This window comes from Oncorhynchus masou, chromosome 19 (assembly GCF_036934945.1).
Source record: "Oncorhynchus masou masou isolate Uvic2021 chromosome 19, UVic_Omas_1.1, whole genome shotgun sequence".
In the NCBI taxonomy this organism is placed as follows: Eukaryota; Metazoa; Chordata; class Actinopteri; order Salmoniformes; family Salmonidae; genus Oncorhynchus; species Oncorhynchus masou.
The window spans coordinates 37,334,481-37,353,346 of record NC_088230.1 but is presented as its reverse complement, the minus strand read 5'-3'; the positions used below and the strand labels follow the sequence as shown (position 1 = coordinate 37,353,346).

Below are 18,866 nucleotides of genomic sequence, written 5' to 3'. Positions count from 1 at the left end.
CCTGGTTCACCAACTAGTTACTTCTCTGATAGAGTTCAGTGTGTCAAATTGGAGGGCCTGTCTCTATGGGGGTGCCACAGGGTTCAATTCTCGGGCCGACTCTTTTCTCTGTATATATCAATGATGACGCTCTTGCAGCTGGTGATTCTCTGATCCACCTCTATGCAGACGACACCATTCCGTATACATCTGGCCCCTCTTTGGCCACTGTGTTAACAACCTCTTGGCGCACTGGGATCATTTTTGTCAACATCCGGTGAATTGCAGAGCGTCAAATTCAAATTAAATTACTGAAAATATTTAATTTTCATGAAATCACAAGTGCAATATAGCAAAACACAGCTTAGCTTGTTGTTAATCCACCTGGCGTGTCAGATTTCATAAAGGCTTTATGGTGAAAGCAAACCATGCGATTATGTGAGGACAGCTCTCAGCAGACAAAACATTACAAACAGCAGCAAAGTAGATTGGTCACTAAAGTCAGAAAAGCAATACAATTAATCGCTTACCTTTGACCTTTTGTTTGCACTCACGAGACTCCCAGTTACACAATAAATGTTAGTTTTGTTCCATAAAGATTCTCTTTATATCCGAAAACCTCAATTTTGGTTGCACGTTTTGTTTAGTAATCCACAGACTCGTGCAGGTCACGAGGGGCAGACGAAAATTCCAAATAGAATCTGTGAAGTTCGTAGAAACATGTCAAACGTCTTTTATAATCAATCGTCAGGTTGTTTTTACAATAAATAATCGATATTTCAACCGGACGGTAGCTTTTAACAAATCTTCCGTGGCCTCCAACTGCTCTTAAAAGCTAGTAAAACGAAATGCATGCTTTTCAACCGTTCGCTGCCCGCACCCGCCCGCCCGACTAGCATCACTACTCTGGACAGTTCTGACTTAGAATATGTGGACAACTACAAATACCTAGGTGTCTGGCTAGACTGTAAACTCTCCTTCCAGACTCATATTAAATATCTCCAATCCAAAATTAAATCTAGAATCGGCTTTCTATTCTGCAACAAAGCCTCCTTCGTTCACACCGCAAAGCTGACTATCCTGACCGATCCTCAACTTCGGCATTTACAAAATACCTGGTTCAATAAAGGTGAAATAAATCAACTCTAGGATTCTTCTTAACCCCATTGAGTATTCTGCACTGTGCTCTTGCAGTCACCTTTGCAGTACGGTCAATCCTAGGGAGAGTAGCAACAGCACTGAACTTTCTCAATTTATAGACAATTTGTAGACAATTTGAGGCATGGCTCACATCAGGCAATGCTTCTTGTGAATAGCAAACTCAAATTTTGTGCGTTTTTTTTTTTATAGGGCAGGGCTTTTGTTGTGACTAAAATGATCATGGCTAAAAAAAAGGGGAGGGGGGACAGAGCGGAGAACAAGATCACGTCTGTTTTTTTGTGTGTTTTTTCGAAAGACAAGCCGGCAATCGCTTCACTGTCGTCGCAACAGAAACAAAAGCGGAAGTACATCACACGGTTTTTAAATCAGGGTTTTGGGGGTCAATACCATATTCAATTCAAAAGGTACTCCGGATTTACTGAAATCGACCCTGTAATCAGATCAAATTTGATGACTAATTATTTTCAGTCATCCAGGTAATTCCAAAGGGTTCACATACTTTTTCTTGCCACTGTACATGGCTTGGTTTGTGCTCTGACATGCACTGTCAACTGTGGGACCTTATCGACAGGTTTGTGCCTTTCCAAATCATGTCCAATCAATTGAATTGACCACAGGTGGACTCCAATCACGTTGTAAAACATCTCAAGGATGATCAATGGAAACAGGATGCGCCCGAGCTCAATTTCGAGTCTCGTAGCGAAGGGTCTGAATACTTAAGTAAATAAGGTATTTCCGTTTTTTTTATATTTAACACCTTTGTAAAAAATATCAAACTGTATTGTGATGTCATTATGGGGTATTGTGATGTCATTATGGTGTATTGTGATGTCATTATGGTGTATTGTATGTAGATTGATGAGGATAATGTTTTATTTAATCCATTTTAGAAAAAGGCTGTAACGTAACAAAATGTGGGAAAAGAGAAGGGGTCTGAATACTTTCCGAATGCCCTGCTTATAGGTAGGAGCTAGCGAATGTAATGTTTGGTGATGTTGGACATTTTACAAGAGAACGTGAATCAGAGACATTGTGCAAATGAACTAAGTTTTGACACATGCTCGTCTGATGGAAGAACAGTTCTTTCTCCGGTTGTGCTATTTACAAACAAACACGTGACTGTCTCAACTGCTTCTGGGGAACTACGGTAAGCTTCATAATGTGCCCGGTCAAACAAAGAACTTGATCTGGTTCAACGGTTAGAAGAAAAAAAAAAACATACCTCATGACTATCTCCAAATCGCCCGGTATACAGTATAGCGCCTAACACAGGCACACACTGAGCACGATAGTAGTTGAGGCTAAGGCCTCTTGATAAACCTGGAACCAGATATCTGTTCTCTTCAGATCCATTCATAATGATATCAGGACAAATAGGGAAGTTTGATCTAATATGCAGCCAGAGATGTGGACCAACGTTTCAACTCTCACTCAGTTTGGTCCTTGTCAGGAACATTTTATAGTTTCTTTGGCAGGATGTCTTTGTCAGCTAATTCCTTAGCCTACCATCCCATTGGACCAGTAACCTATGTGCCTCCCCCCCCCAAACCAAGCCTCAGCTTTGGCCAGACACTTCCCCAAGCAGGTCAAGGGTGAACTGAGGCCATACACACACTGACACGCACACAGAGACCAACACACAGAAAGAGAAGAACTGAAATTTAGCTGGTAGCAGTGTTAAGCATTTGTTTTAATCTTCTGAAAGTTACCACAGAACAACCTGAGCCTTGTTGAGGCATATCATAGTCTGTAAGCGCACACACACACACACACCGAGTCTTCCTGGCTGACCGACCGCTTGCTGGGAGGATGGTACATAATGGGTTTTAACACGGTTATGGGAAAAATCTACCGCCTCAAAACACAACCTTTTCTCCCTCGTCCCCGAACGCTGTGTGTGTGAGAGACGTGGGCCAGAACTCAGTCCACCACAGGAATTATGTCTGTCTCTCTCTCTCTCTCTGTTTGTCTTTGTCCTTTTAAGGGCACTTCTAATTGAGTGTACACTCTATTTAGGGGTCAGTATTGCATCACCGTCCCACCGTCCCACATACTGTGGCTTCCATTGCACCGTACAGTACAATCAACCTTAGCTTTGTAAATGGACAACAGGAAAAAAGAACACTGTAGAGATGGCCTGGTTTAGTCAATTAAACCACTGTAGAGATGGCCTGGTTTAGTCAATTAAACCACTGTAGAGATGGCCTGGTTTAGTCAATTAAACCACTGTAGAGATGGCCTGGTTTAGGTAATTAAACCACTGTAGAGATGGCCTGGTTTAGGTAATTAAACCACTGTAGAGATGGCCTGGTTTAGTCAATTAAACCACTGTAGAGATGGCCTGGTTTAGTCAATTAAACCACTGTAGAGATGGCCTGGTTTAGTCAATTAAACCACTGTGGAGATGGCCTGGATGTCAGGTTGAATTGTCTCCTGCTCTTTGATGATTTACAGATAGTTGAAGCCACGTCAGAAGACCTTCTCGGCTTATTGTAGATATAACCTTTTACTACAGATTGATGAGTTACAAATATAAGTGTTGATGTGGCCCTCGAATATCTCTCTCGTCTTCTCTCTCTCCACCACAGTGCGACAGGACCCCATGCTCGGAGCCAGTGAGATGTTCAACAGCTTTCTAAGGAAAGCCCAGCAGGTTGGTAGTGGAGCTAGCTAAGCATGTCTTCCGCCCTGGCTGTGTAATTGTTGTGTAGCTAGGCATGTCTTCCGCCCTGGCTGTGTAATTGTTGTGTAGCTAGGCATGTCTTCCGCCCTGGCTGTGTAATTGTTGTGTAGCTAGCATAAGCATGTCTTCCGCCCTGGCTGTGTAATTGTTGTGTAGCTAGGCATGTCTTCCGCCCTGGCTGTGGCTGTGTAATTGTTGTGTAGCTAAGCATGTCTTCCGCCCTGGCTGTGCTGTGTAATTGTTGTGTAGCTAGGCATGTCTTCCGCCCTGGCTGTGTAATTGTTGTGTAGCTAGGCATGTCTTCCGCCCTGGCTGTGTAATTGTTGTGTAGCTAGGCATGTCTTGGCTGTGTAATTGTTGTGTAGCTAGGCATGTCTTCCGCCCTGGCTGTGTAATTGTTGTGTAGCTAGGCATGTCTTCCGCCCTGGCTGTGTAATTGTTGTGTAGCTAGGCATGTCTTCCGCCCTGGCTGTGTAATTGTTGTGTAGCTAGGCATGTCTTTTACCCCTGGCTGTGTAATTGTTGTGTAGCTAGGCATGTCTTTCGCCCTGGCATGTCTTCCACTTCCACCCTGTGTTTTGTTCTACATAGGCTTTCTCATCCGGAGGTGTGTGTGTTGTGCGGGTGTGTCAGTCCTGTTCTACGTAGAGTGTGTGTGTGTGTGTGTGTGTGTGTGTGTGTGTGTGTGTGTGTGTGTCCTGTTCTACGTAGAATGTGTCTCATCCGGAGGGGTGTGTGTGTGTTGTGCATCAGTTGTTCTATATCGGCCGACTCCTCAGCAAGCTGCTTCTCTGTGATTCAGTGTGTGGTGTCTCTGCTCTGTGAGCCAGCAGGCTGACTCAGTAATGGCTTCAGTTTTGGTAATACGTTCAGCCATAGTGGGACTTTGAGGTTGATGAGTGGGACTTTAGTAATGAACTGAAATGTGTGAGTCACACCACAGAGGAAGAGGTGAAGTGAGAGGGATAACTGGACCCAAAATCGGTCTTGTCTAGCAGGTGGCTATGAAAAAAAAGAAAATCAATTTTTTTGCTTACCAAGCCACAAGTGTTTGTACAGAGGTAAATGAGAGAGTTGAAGTTTAACAAAATAAATGGACTTATTTCCTCCGTGATCTAAAACCGGTCATTGTCCAATAGGAGACCCAGCAGTAAACCTGTCATTGTCCAATAGGAGACCCAGCAGTAAACCTGTCATTGTCCAATAGGAGACCCAGCAGTAAACCTGTCATTGTCCAATAGGAGAGACCCAGCAGTAAACCTGTCATTGTCCAATAGGAGACCCAGCAGTAAACCTGTCATTGTCCAATAGGAGACCCAGCAGTAAACCTGTCATTGTCCAATAGGAGACCCAGCAGTAAACCTGTCATTGTCCAATAGGAGACCCAGCAGATTCCAACAGAAGAGGTACCTCTGGAGATCTACCTGTCTAAGAGGCAGAAGGTCACGGTCAACATCCTGACTTCTGACCAGACAGAGGACGTCCTCGAGGTAAGCTGTATGTGTGTTTGCCAGCCAGGACACATGCTGATTTTAAACGCTCTTCGTTTTTTGATTCCGTTTTATTATTGTGGAAATTATGAATGATAATAATTGATCTATAAATTCACAACACTAATGTTCAGTTGGTGAGGCATATCATAGTCTGATATTCCTACAGGGAATATCCGTGTTAGGAAACCTGTAGAGAGAGGGATTAAATTAAAGTACAGAATGTTTGTCAGAACCAGAGAATGTTTGCCAGAACCAGAGCACCAGAGAATGTTTGCCAGCAACAGAGCACCAGAGAATGTTTGCCAGCACCAGAGAATGTTTGCCAGCACCAGAGAATGTTTGCCAGCACCAGAGAATGTTTGCCAGCACCAGAGAATGTTTGCCAGCACCAGAGGATGTTTGCCAGCGACAGAGCACCAGAGAATGTTTGCCAGCACCAGAGCACCAGAGAATGTTTGCCAGCACCAGAGAATGTTTGCCAGCACCAGAGAATGTTTGCCAGCACCAGAGAATGTTTGCCAGAACCAGAGCATCAGAGAATGTTTGCCAGCGACAGAGCACCAGAGAATGTTTGCCAGCACCAGAGAATGTTTGCCAGCACCAGATAATGTTTGCCATACCAGATAATGTTTGCCAGCACCAGAGAATGTTTGCCAGCACCAGAGAATCCATCCACTCTTGACACTAGTTGACCCATAAGTGAATGCAGTACATTCTCTCAGATAGAAAGATAGACGTTGTAACGCCATACAAACAGCTGCTTTTTTGTTCTTGTAACTACGACAACTGTAAACTAGTCTGTTGTTCTTCGTAAACTGATGTTACCACAAGGACCATAGACCTCTCTCTCTCTCTGGGATATTTCAATAGGTTCAAGGCTGTATAAGTGTCAGTGGATAAAATCATTTTTTAGTTTTATATGTGTCAGAGGAAATAGGAGTTGTGGATTCATTCAACCACAGAAAAATATGACCGAAGATGATCGTTCTGTCTGTCTTCTGATTTGCAGGCTGTTGTGTCAAAGCTGGGACTTCCAGACGACCTTGCTGGTTACTTCAGTCTCTTCCTGGTTCGGGAAGGAGTGGACGGGGCTTTTAACGTGTAAGCACGGACTTTTGAATATTGATTTGACCTTATATCATGACCCCTAACCCTAACCATCCCATAACCATATAGAGGACAGTTGGGAACGTTGTTGAAATATATTGATCATTTCTTAGAGGTCATCATATATAAGATGAATATTGATTTGACAGACATGACGGCCAAACCAATATATCATGGCCATCAGTCCTATAAAATCATCACATGATGTCCTTGAATTGACATCCTGTTGTTGAAGTGTCTCCTGTTGTTGACGGTCTCTCTAGTGACTCCTGTTGTTGAATATGCCTCTTGTTGTTGATCTCTCTAGTGCCTCTTGTTGTTGACGGTCTCTCTAGTGACTCCTGTTGTTGAGGTCTCTCTAGTGACTCAGGTCTCTCTAGTGTCTCCTGTTGTTGATCAGTGTCTCCTGTTGTTGATGGTCTCTCTAGTGTCTCCTGTTGTTGACGGTCTCTCTAGTGTCTCCTGTTGTTGAAGTGTCTCCTGTTGTTGATCTCTCTAGTGTCTCCTGTTGTTGACGGTCTCTCTAGTGACTCTTGTTGTTGACGGTCTCTCTAGTGATCCTTTTGTTGTCCTTGACGGTCTCTCTAGTGACTACTGTTGTTGACAGTGACTCCTGTTGTTGACGGTCTCTCTAGTGCTCTAGGTGTGCCTCTCCTCTCTAGTGCCTCTTGTTGTTGACGGTCTCTCTAGTGCCTCTTGTTGTTGTAGTGACTCCTGTTGTTGACGGTCTCTCTAGTGACTCCTGTTGTTGACGGTCTCTCTAGTGTCTCTGTTGTTGACTTGTGACTCCTGTTGTTGACGGTCTCTCTAGTGCCTCTTGTTGTTGATGGTCTCTCTAGTGCCTCTTGTTGTTGACGGTCTCTCTAGTGCCTCTTGTTGTTGACTCTCTCTAGTGCCTCTCCTGTTGTTGACGGTCTCTCTAGTGACTCCTGTTGTTGACGGTCTCTCTAGTGTCTCCTGTTGTTGACGGTCTCTCTAGTGACTCCTGTTGTTGACGGTCTCTCTAGTGACTCCTGTTGTTGACGGTCTCTCTAGTGACTCCTGTTGTTGACGGTCTCTAGTGACTCCTGTTGTTGACGGTCTCTCTAGTGCTCTCTTGTTGTTGTTGACTCTCTCTAGTGTTTGAAAACTTGTTGTTGACTTTCTAGTGAACTCATTTTGAACTTTCTTTAAAAGTTCACCGGAAAGATCCAGTCAGACATCTTCGTTGTTTCCTCTTTTTATTGTTGACTATATACTGTAAGCTGTTGACTAGATGTACCTACAGTTGGTAAAACATGGTTTTATCAGACTCACTAAGGTCCTTACCCTGGAAACACGCTGAGCAGAGAAGGTTGCTGCCCAGCCCTGGTCCTATAACGCAATGGGGACAAATTTGGGTCCCCAGGATTGAGAAACAGAGGCTGGAGCAGCTGGAAGGTTGCTGGTTCAATCCCCGGGTCGGCAAACAGACAAATGGGAATAGAACTGAACTGGCAGCTGGAAGGCTGATGGTCATCGATCCCATGTACCATCTCCTGCCATTGTGCTCTTGAGCAAGGCACCTAGCCCCCCCACCCATCCCCTCACACACTTAAACTGCATCCAGGTGATGGATGCATTTGTTGTGGTTGGGAAAGGGAGACGTTTTCCATTCTAACCAATGGCTTATGGAGTATTATATTCCACAGGAGTCTCTATCCAGCATATTGTCCATCTAGAGTGTGATACTAGCTGGCTCCCCATGTAATCCCCTCCAGGAACAAAATGTCTGCCAAGGAACAAAATGTCTGCCATTGAGCATTATTGTCTGGGGGAGGGAAAAAAAGGATAACACATTAGACCCCCCTGCACAGGCATTTCTGTTGAAATACATCAGCACAATGTTGATGGAGCACATTTCACTTTGATTATAACCCACAGACCCCCCCACCCCCGAAATGAATATGAGTTGTTAGTCAAGCCAGCCGATAGTCCATGAGCACCCATGGCTAGGCTAATGAATTGTCTAAAACCAAAGGGTCCTCTGTTACTCGTTCTCATTAATATAAAAACAGATGAGTCACTTTCACTTAGTGGCAGCAGTAGTAGTAAACACGTTGTGCTTCTGATTATGGGCTGGCATTTCAATAGACATCTAGCTAACTAGCCTAACGTTTAGCCTAATAATAGCTAGTGAGTTGAGAGCTAGCTAGTTAACTATTTGCTAGCTAACTAGAGATGTTACAGCAACCCACAATCACATTTTATTTTCCTGTTGCACAAAGTTAGCTTTTTGGATGGCATCTTTTAACAGAAGAGAAATCTTATGTTAGGCCTTCCCAGACACTTAGTGGAAAACAGAATGATAGCTGGCCAGCAGATTAGCTAGACAAGTAACACATTGACGTTACCTGAAGTGAAATGTTGCCAGACCTTCATAGCAATGATCATGTTGTCCTGATTTCATGAATCGCAACAACACAGCACTCAACCCTTAGCTACCCATAGGAGCTAAAATTAGCAAGATAAACTTGTTGTAGCTTTCCGGCAGACGAGACGCTTTGTGGCGTATTTCTGCCTTTCACAGGTCGGAGTGGAAATTACAAATTTGGGACGCAGAAAGAGGGGAAAGTGGGGCTAGCTACAACTTGTTAACGGGGCTCACTGAAATCAGTAACAACAAACTCACGCCACGCAACAGGAAGTGGTCAGGGGCCAAGATTCCACAACCCACATTCCAGGAATCTTACTTAAAAAAAAAAATAATAAAATGTCTTAGGGGACGAACACACTTAAATGGAAAGGAACTATACAAGGAACTATGCAAGGAACTATGCAAGGCATGGACATGTCAGTTTAGTTTTTTTTGCTGATTTCATTCCTAAAATCTCCCACTCGGAAAGGAATTGAGGAGCTGACGTAGCGCCAGTGCAAAAGATTAGCTAATCACTTGGTCTATGTCCCGAAGGGCACCCTATTCCCTAAACACACCTATGGGCCCTGTTCAAAAGTAGTGCACTACATAGGGACTAGGGTGCCATTTGGGACTTAGCCTAATTACCTTGATAACTGATTAAGTGTGAGCGCAACCAAACCCGCTGCCAAACCTTCTTCCTCCTCTGTTGGCTCCGTCCACTGGGGCCCTGTCTCCTTCCTCTTTTTCCTCTTCTTCCTGCCAAACACTCTTTTTCTCACACTCAAACATACCAACACCAACAGAAGAACGATTGCCTCTGTCGATAGAATCCACCTATTTCTGTTGGAACCGAACTGGACAGGCAGGGTTCTGTCAAGAGTTCTGCTGAATGACGGAACGTGTAGAACTATTGAATATGGACTAAGGAATCATTTCATGTCCGTTTCAAAGCTCCCAGAGGAACTGTCCTGTTCTGTACTGAACTCTCCAAGCTATAGAAACCAATAGTCGTGTTCTGTACTGAACTCTCCAAGCTATAGAAACCAGTAGTCGTGTTCTGTACTGAACTCTCCAAGCTATAGAAACCAATAGTCCTATTCTGTACTGAACTCTCCAAGCTATAGAAACCAATAGTCGTGTTCTGTACTGAACTCTCCAAGCTATAGAAACCAATAGTCCTATTCTGTACTGAACTCTCCAAGCTATAGAAACCAATAGTCCTATTCTGTACTGAACTCTCCAAGCTATAGAAACCAATAGTCCTATTCTGTACTGAACTCTCCAAGCTATAGAAACCAATAACCTGTTCTGTACTGAACTCTCCAAGCTATAGAAACCAATAGTCCTGTTCTGTACTGAACTCTCCAAGCTATAGAAACCAATAGTCCTATTCTGTACTGAACTCTCCAAGCTATAGAAACCAATAGTCCTATTCTGTACTGAACTCTCCAAGCTATAGAAACCAATAACCTGTTCTGTACTGAACTCTCCAAGCTATAGAAACCAATAGTCGTGTTCTGTCATCTACAAAATAGCTTCCAATACTCTACTCAGCAAACTGGATGCAGTACTGTGCCCTCCGTTTGTTACCAAATCATCTCCAACCACTGCGATCTGTAAATTCACATCTAGAATCGGTCTTTCTATTTCACAACAAAGCCTCCTTCACTCACGCCTCCGAACTTACCCTAGTAAAACTGACTATCCTACCGATCCTCGACTTCAACAATGTCATCTACAAAAAACATAGCTTCCAATACTCTACTCAGCAAACTGGATGCAGTCTATCACAGTGCCCTCCGTTTTTATTTGTTACCAAATCACCTACCTGCATCATCACCCACCACTCCAGTGTTCATCTGTATGCTACTATCGGCTGGCCCTCACGCTTTGCACATATTAGACTTTCTTTTTTTCTATTGTGTTATTGACGCCAAACCCACTGGCTCCAGGTCATCTATAAGTCTATGCTAGGTAAATATAGCTCTGCCTTATCTCAGCTCACCTGGTCACGATAACAACACCCACCCGTTAAATAAAGCACGCGCTCCAGCAGGTATATCTCACTGGTCATCACCTGGTTAAATAAAGGGTGCCAACACCTCCTTTAAATAAAGGCCGGTTACTTTCCTTAAAGTTCTCTGCTGCCAGTGACTGGAAATAAAGGGTTAGGGTTATATATATATAAATACAAAAATTGCTGAAGCTGGAGACTTATATTTCCCTGAAATAAATTTAAACATCAGCTATCTGAAATAAAGGGTAACAGATCACTGCAGCTGTACATATATCCATCTGTAAATAAAGGGTTACCCAATCTACCTACCTCAAATCCTGGTTAAATAAAGGGTTATATATATAAATACCATACTAAAGTTTTTATTAAATACTTTTAAAGGGTGCTCTTTTATAACACCTGTTATCAAGGGTATATTACAAACCCTCATTAAATAAAGCTTATCATCATCCTGCTCAAATAAAGGGTTATTATATCCAAATAAAGTGTTAATATATATAAATACCTGCTTAAATAAAGGGTTAGTAATTATATAAATACCTGCTTACTAAAGGGTTAGGCCTATTTATATAAACTCCTGGTTAAATAAAGCCATTTCCACACACTGTATATAAATATATATATAAATACCTGGTTAAATAAAGGGTTACCTGGTTAAATAAAGGGTTATATTATATATAAATACCTGTTAAATAAAGTTTGTTTATATAAATACCATGTTAAATAAAGTTATATATATAAATACTGTTAAATAAAGTTATATATATAAATACCTGGTGTCACACTTATAAATCTTGGCCAAATAAAGGGTTAGTATATAAATACCTGGTTAAATTGTTAGGGTCAACTATAAATACCTGGTTAAATATAGGGTTAGGGTTATATATATAAATACCTGGTTAAATAAAGGGTTAGGGTTATATATATAAATAAATACCTGGTTAAATAAAGGGTTAGGGTTATATATATAAATACCTAAAGGGTTAGGTTATATATATAAATACCTGGTTAAATAAAGGGTTAGGGTTATATATATAAATACCTGGTTAAATAAAGGGTTATATATATAAATACCTGGTTAAATAAAGGGTTATATATATAAAATACCTGGTTAAATAAAGGGTTAAATAAAGGGTTATATATAAAATACCTGGTTAAATAAAGGGTTATATATATAAATACCTGGTTATATAATATAAAATACCTGGTTAAATAAAGGGTTATATATATAAATACCTGGTTAAATAAAGGGTTATTATATATATATAAATACCTGGTTAAATAAAGGGTTATATATATATATAAATACCTGGTTAAATAAAGGGTTATATATATAAAATACCTGGGTTATATATATAAATACCTGGTTAAATAAAGGGTTATATATATAAATACCTGTTAAATAAAGGGTTATATATAAATACCTGGTTAAATAAAGGGTTATATATATAAATACCTGGTTAAATAAAGGGTTATTATATATATAAATACCTGGTTAAATAAAGGGTTATATATATATAAATACCTGGTTAAATAATAAATACCTGGGGGTTATATATATAAATACCTGGTTAAATAAAGGGTTATATATATAAAACCTGGTTAAATAAAGGGTTATATATATAAATACCTTAAATAAAGGTTAAATATATAAATACCAGGTTAAATAAAGGTTAGGGTTTATATATAAATACCTGGTTAAATAAAGGGTTATTATATATAAATACCTGGTTAAATATATAAAAATACCTGGTTAAATAAAGTTAGGGTTATATATATAAATACCTGGTTAAATAAAGGGTTAGGGTTATATATAAATACCTGGTTAAATAAAGGGTTAGGGTTATATATAAAATACCTGGTTAAATAAAGGGTTAGGGTTATATATATAAATACCTGGTTAAATAAAGGGTTAGGGTATATATATAAATACCTGGTTAAATAAAGGGTTAGGGTTATATATATAAATACCTGGTTAAATAAAGGGTTATTATATATATAAATACCTGGTTAAATAAAGGGTTAGGGTTATATATATAAATACCTGGTTAAAAAGGGTTAATATATAAATATCTGGTTATATAGGTGGAATAAATACAACATGTAATAACTGCTACTGTCCTAAATGTAGCTGCTTAAAGGGAGCTGAACAGAACTCAACAGCAGGATGTGTCCCAAATTGCACTGTTTCCCTATATAGTGGACTAATTTAGACCAGAGCCCCCTATTCTACTATTGACCAGAGCCCTAGTCCCTATATAGTGGAACTATAGACCAGAGCCCTATTCCCTATATAGTGCACTACTATAGACCAGAGCCCTATTCCCTACATAGTGCACTACGTTAGAGTATTCCCTATAGAGTGGCACTACTATAGATCAGAGCCCTATTCCCTATATAGTGGCACTACTACTTTCCCTACATAGAATACTTTAGACCAGAACCCCATTCCCTATATAGTGGTACCTATAGACCAGGCCCTATTCCCTATATAGTACACTACTTTTGACCAGAGCCCTATGGGCCTATTAAATAATAGGGTGCCATTTGGGATGTGAGCCACTCTCTCCAGACAGCTGCTGTTCCCCCTGGAGGTCTCAAACTAAACAGCTGTTTAGTTATCATCTCTGTCTGGTACTGGACCCTACTGTTCTGACTAGATGGACTGTCCTCATCTCTGTCTGGTACTGGGTTCTGTCTAGATGGACTGTCCTCATCTCTGTCTGGTACTGGGTTCTGTCTAGATGGACTGTCCTCATCTCTGTCTGGTACTGGGTTCTGTCTAGATGGACTGTCCTCATCTCTATCTGTACTGGTTCTGTCTAGAATAGATGGACTGTCCTATCTCTGTCTGGTACTGTTCTGACTAGATGGACTGTCCTCATCTCTGTCTGGTACTGGGTTCTGTCTAGATGGACTGTCCTCATCTCTGTCTGGTACTGGGTTCTGTCTAGATGGACTGTCCTAATCTCTGTCTGGTACTGGCTTCTATCTAGATGGACTGTCCTCATCTCTGTCTGGTACTGGGTTCTGTCTAGATGGACTGTCCTCATCTCTGTCTGGTACTGGGTTCTGTCTAGATGGACTGTCCTCATCTCTGTCTGGTACTGGGTTCTGACTAGATGGACTGTCCTACTGGGTTGGGTTCTGTCTAGATGGACTGTCCTCATCTCTGTCTGGTACTGGGTTCTGTCTAGATGGACTGTCCTCATCTCTGTCTGGTACTGGGTTCTGTCTAGATGGACTGTCCTCATCTCTGTCTGGTACTGGGTTCTGTCTAGATGGACTGTCCTCATCTCTGTCTGGTACTGGGTTCTGTCTAGATGGACTGTCCTCATATCTGTCTGGTACTGGGTTCTGTCTAGATGGACTGTCCTATCTGTCTGGTACTGGGTTCTGTCTAGATGGACTGTCCTCATCTCTGTCTGGTACTGGGTTCTGTCTAGATGGACTGTCCTCATCTCTGTCTGGTACTGGGTTCTGTCTAGATGGACTGTCCTCATCTCTGTCTGGTACTGGGTTCTGTCTAGATGGACTGTCCTCATCTCTGTCTGGTACTGGGTTCTGTGGACTGGATCCTGTCTGGTACTGGGTTCTGTCTAGATGGACTGTCCTCATCTCTGTCTGGTACTGGGTTCTGTCTAGATGGACTGTCCTCATCTCTGTCTGGTACTGGGTTCTGTCTAGATGGACTGTCCTCATCTCTGTCTGGTACTGGGTTCTGTCTAGATGGACTGTCCTCATCTCTGTCTGGTACTGGGTTCTGTCTAGATGGACTGTCCTCATTCTGTCTGGTACTGGGTTCTGTCTAGATGGACTGTCCTCATCTCTGTCTGGTACTGGGTTCTGTCTAGATGGACTGTCCTCATCTCTGTCTGGTACTGGGTTCTGTCTAGATGGACTGTCCTCATCTCTGTCTGGTACTGGGTTCTGTCTAGATGGACTGTCCTCATCTCTGTCTGGTACTGGGTTCTGTCTAGATGGACTGTCCTCATCTCTGTCTGGTTGGGTTCTGTCTAGATTTGACTGTTCATCTCTGTCTGGTACTGGACCCTGCTCTGTCTCTGTTTGTTGTCATCTTTGTTGTTATCTAAATCAGATCAGGCTGTACTGCTCAGCTCCCTCTTCTCTCTCTCTCCTTCTCCATCTTCTCTCTCTCTCCTTCTCCCTCTCCTCTCTCTCTCCCACTTCTCCCTCTCCTCTCTCTCTCCTTCTCCCTCTTCTCTCTCTCTCTTTCTCTCTAGTTGTGAGGAAGCTGCAGGATTTTTGAGCTGCCATACGTATCTGTCACCAGTTTACGGAGCTCGGAGTTCTACATCGCCCTTCGTAAAAGGTATGATACCGCTCCACAAACATGAACTAAGACTGACTCCAGACTCCCTACCCCACTCTGTTAGCCCCACTCTGTTAGACTGACTCTACCCCACTCTGTTAGACTGACTCCGCCCCACTCTGTTAGACTGACTCTGTTAGACGACCCCCCCACTCTACTCTGTTAGACTGACTCCCCACTACCCCACTCTGTTAGACTGACTCCTGACCCCACTCTGTTAGACTGACCCCACTCTGTTAGACTGACCCCACTCTGTTAGACTGACCCCACTCTGTTAGACTGACCCGCCCCCACTCTGTCAGACTGACCCGCCCCACTCTGTCAGACTGTTCTGTCAGACTGACCCCACTCTGTCAGACTGACCCCCCCACTCTGTCAGACTGTCTGTCAGACTGACCCTACCCCTGTCACTGGGCCGCCCCACTCTGTCAGACTGACCCTACCCCACTCTGTCAGACTGACTCTGCCCTGTCAGACTCTGTCAGACTGACTGACGCCCCCACTCTGTCAGACTGACCCAGACACTCCCCACTCTGTCAGACTGACCCACCTCTGTTAGACTGACCCTACTCTGTCAGACTGACACTCTGTCAGACTGACCCACCCCACTCTGTCCCCACTCTGTCAGACTGACCCTACCCCACTCTGTTAGACTGACTCCGCCCCACTCTGTCAGACTGACCCCACCCCACTCTGTCAGACTGACTGACCCGCCCCACTCTGTCAGACTGTCCAGACTCTGTCAGACTGCCCACCCCACTCTGTCAGACTGACGCCGCCCCCACTCTGTCAGACTGACGCCCCCCACTCTGTCAGACTGACGCCGCCCCACTCTGTCAGACTGACCCCACTCTGTCCTGACGCCCCCACTCTGTCAGACTGACTCCGCCCCCACTCTGTCAGACTCTGTCAGCCTGCCCCACTCTGTCAGACTGACGCCCCTCTGCCCCCCACTCTGTCAGACTGACCCCCACTCTGTCAGACTGACCCTGTCAGACGCCCCTCTGTCAGACTCTCTGTCAGACTGTCAGACTGGCCCCACTCTGTCAGACTGTCACGCCCCACTCTGTCAGACTGACCACTCTGTCAGACTGACCCGCCCCACTCTGTCAGACTCTGTCAGACGCCGCCCCACTCTGTCAGACTGACGCCGCCCCACTCTGTCAGACTGTCAGACTGACCCCCACTCTGTCAGACTGACGCCGCCCCCCCTCTGTCAGACTGACTCTGTCAGACTGACCCACCCCACTCTGTCAGACTGACGCCACCCCACTCTGTCAGACTGACGCCGCCCCACTCTGTCAGACTGACCCCTTCTCTGCCTGCCCCCACTCTGTCAGACTGACGCCGACCCCACACTCTGTCAGACTGACGCCCCCCACTCTGTCAGACTGACGCCGTCAGACCCCCACTCTGTCAGACTGACTCTGCCCCACTCTGTCAGACTGACCCCACTCTGTCCTGACCCCACTCTGTCAGACTGAGACTGACTGTCAGACTGACCCCACTCTGTCAGACTGACTCCCCCCACTCTGTCAGACTGACGCCGCCCCACTCTGTCAGACTGACGCCCACCCCACTCTGTCCCCCACTCTGTCAGACTGACGCTGCCCCACTCTGTCAGACTGACTCCCACTCTGTCAGACTGACCCACTCTGTCAGACTGACGCCGCCCCACTCTGTCAGACTGACGCCCCCCACTCTGTCAGACTGACGCCCTCTGTCAGACCCCCCTCTGTCAGACTGGCCCCACTCCGCCCCCTCTGTCAGACTGGCTGTCAGACTGACCCCCCTCTGTCAGACTGACCCCACTCTGTCAGACTGACGCCGTCCTGACGCCACTCTGTCAGACTGACGCCGTCAGACTGGCCACTCTGTCAGACTGACTCTGTCAGACTGACCCCACTCTGTCAGACTGACTCCGCCCCACTCTGTCAGACTGACTCCGCCCCACTCTGTCAGACTGACTCCGCCCCACTCTGTCAGACTCTGTCAGACTGACTCCCACCCCACTCTGTCAGACTGACTCCGCCCCACTCTGTCAGACTGACCCCCCCACTCTGTCAGACTGACTCCGCCCCACTCTGTCAGACTGACTCCGCCCCACTCTGTCAGACTGACTCCAGCCCCACTCTGTCAGACTGACTCTGTCAGCCCCCACTCTGTCAGACTGACGTCCTGCCCCACTCTGTCAGACTGACTCTGCCCCACTCTGTCAGACTGACTCTGTCAGACTGACCCACTCTGTCAGACTGACCCCACTCTGTCAGACTGACCCCACTCTGGATCCCCACTCTGTCAGACTGACTCTGTCCCACTCTGTCAGACTGAGTACTCTGTCAGACTGGTCTCTGTCAGACTTACCCCACTCTGTCAGTGTATCTGTCAGACTGACCCCACTCTGTCAGATGTCTGTCAGACTCTGTTTGTCAGACTGACAGTTCTGTCAGACTGTCCCCACTCTGTCAACTTTTGTCAGACTGAATCTGTCCTGACATTTAATCCTATCTGTCAGACTGACCCCACTCTCTCAGGCCACTCTTATTTTCATTTATTTCATTTGTCAGACTATATCTGTCAGACTATCTGTCAGACTGAATCTGTCAGACTGAATGTCAGAATCTGTCAGACTACGCCCCTCTGTCAGACTGATTTCATTTCAGACTCTGTCAGACTATTTCTTTCTGTCAGACTTCCCACCCCACTCTGTCAGACTGACGCCACTGCAGCATACACTCAGATTAGTATTGTCAGGTAGCATTGCCTCTGTCAATGGTTTCAGACTGACTCTGTCAGACTGACCCCACTCTGTCAGGTAGCCTTCCACAAGCTTCTCTGTCAGTGAGTCTGTCAGACTGACCCCACCCCACTCTGTCAGACCCATTCCTCCTGTCAGACTGGTGTAACTCTGTCAGACTGACAGGTTTGTCAGACTGACCCCACTCTGTCAGACTGACCCCACTCTGTCAGACTGGCCCCACTCTGTCAGACTGACCCCGCCCCACTTTGTCAGACTGGATCTGTCAGACTGACGGTTTCTGTCAGACTGACGCCACTCTGTCAGACTGACCCGCCCTTTGTCAGACTGTCCATTTCAGACTGGCCTTACTCTGCCACAACTCTGTCAGGAAGTAGACTGACTCTGTCAGACTGGTCATCTGTCAGATTTGTCAGACTGACCCGCCCCACTCTGTCAGACTGACCCATCTGTCAGACTGACCAACCTCTGTCAGACTTCCCCCCTGTCAGACTGTTGTCTTGTCAGATGTTGCTGTCAACTATATCCACAGACTGAATTCTGTCAGACTACCTCATAGACTGACCATCTATTCTGTCAGACTGGACCAGACTCCCCCCTGTCAGACAAAGCCGCCCCCAGACTGACGCCGCCCCACAACATGGTCAGACTGCCACCCCCATCTGTCAGACGGTTGTCAGATGGTGTTCTTCAGACTGCTCTGTCAGACTGACGCCCCCCCCACTTTCAGACTGACCTCCAAACTGTCAGACTGATGGTCATCTGTCAGACTGGCCAAACAGTTCTGTCATTTTTGTTTCTGTCAGACCAGAGTCAGACATTTCTCCAAACTCTGTCAGACTTTGATCTGTCAGACTGTCCCCATGTGTCAGTCTGTCAAACCACTCTGTCAGACTGACTTTTCTGTCAGACTGGCGGTTGTCAGACTGACGCCGCCCCACTCTGTCAGACTGGCTTC

The 18,866-nt window shown here is 44.8% G+C and overlaps 1 pseudogene; it reads left to right on the top strand.

Moving 5' to 3' along the window:
* The window catches only part of LOC135506242 (sorting nexin-17-like), a 44,694-nt pseudogene that overhangs the window by 2,345 nt on the left and 23,483 nt on the right, over nucleotides 1-18,866 (top strand).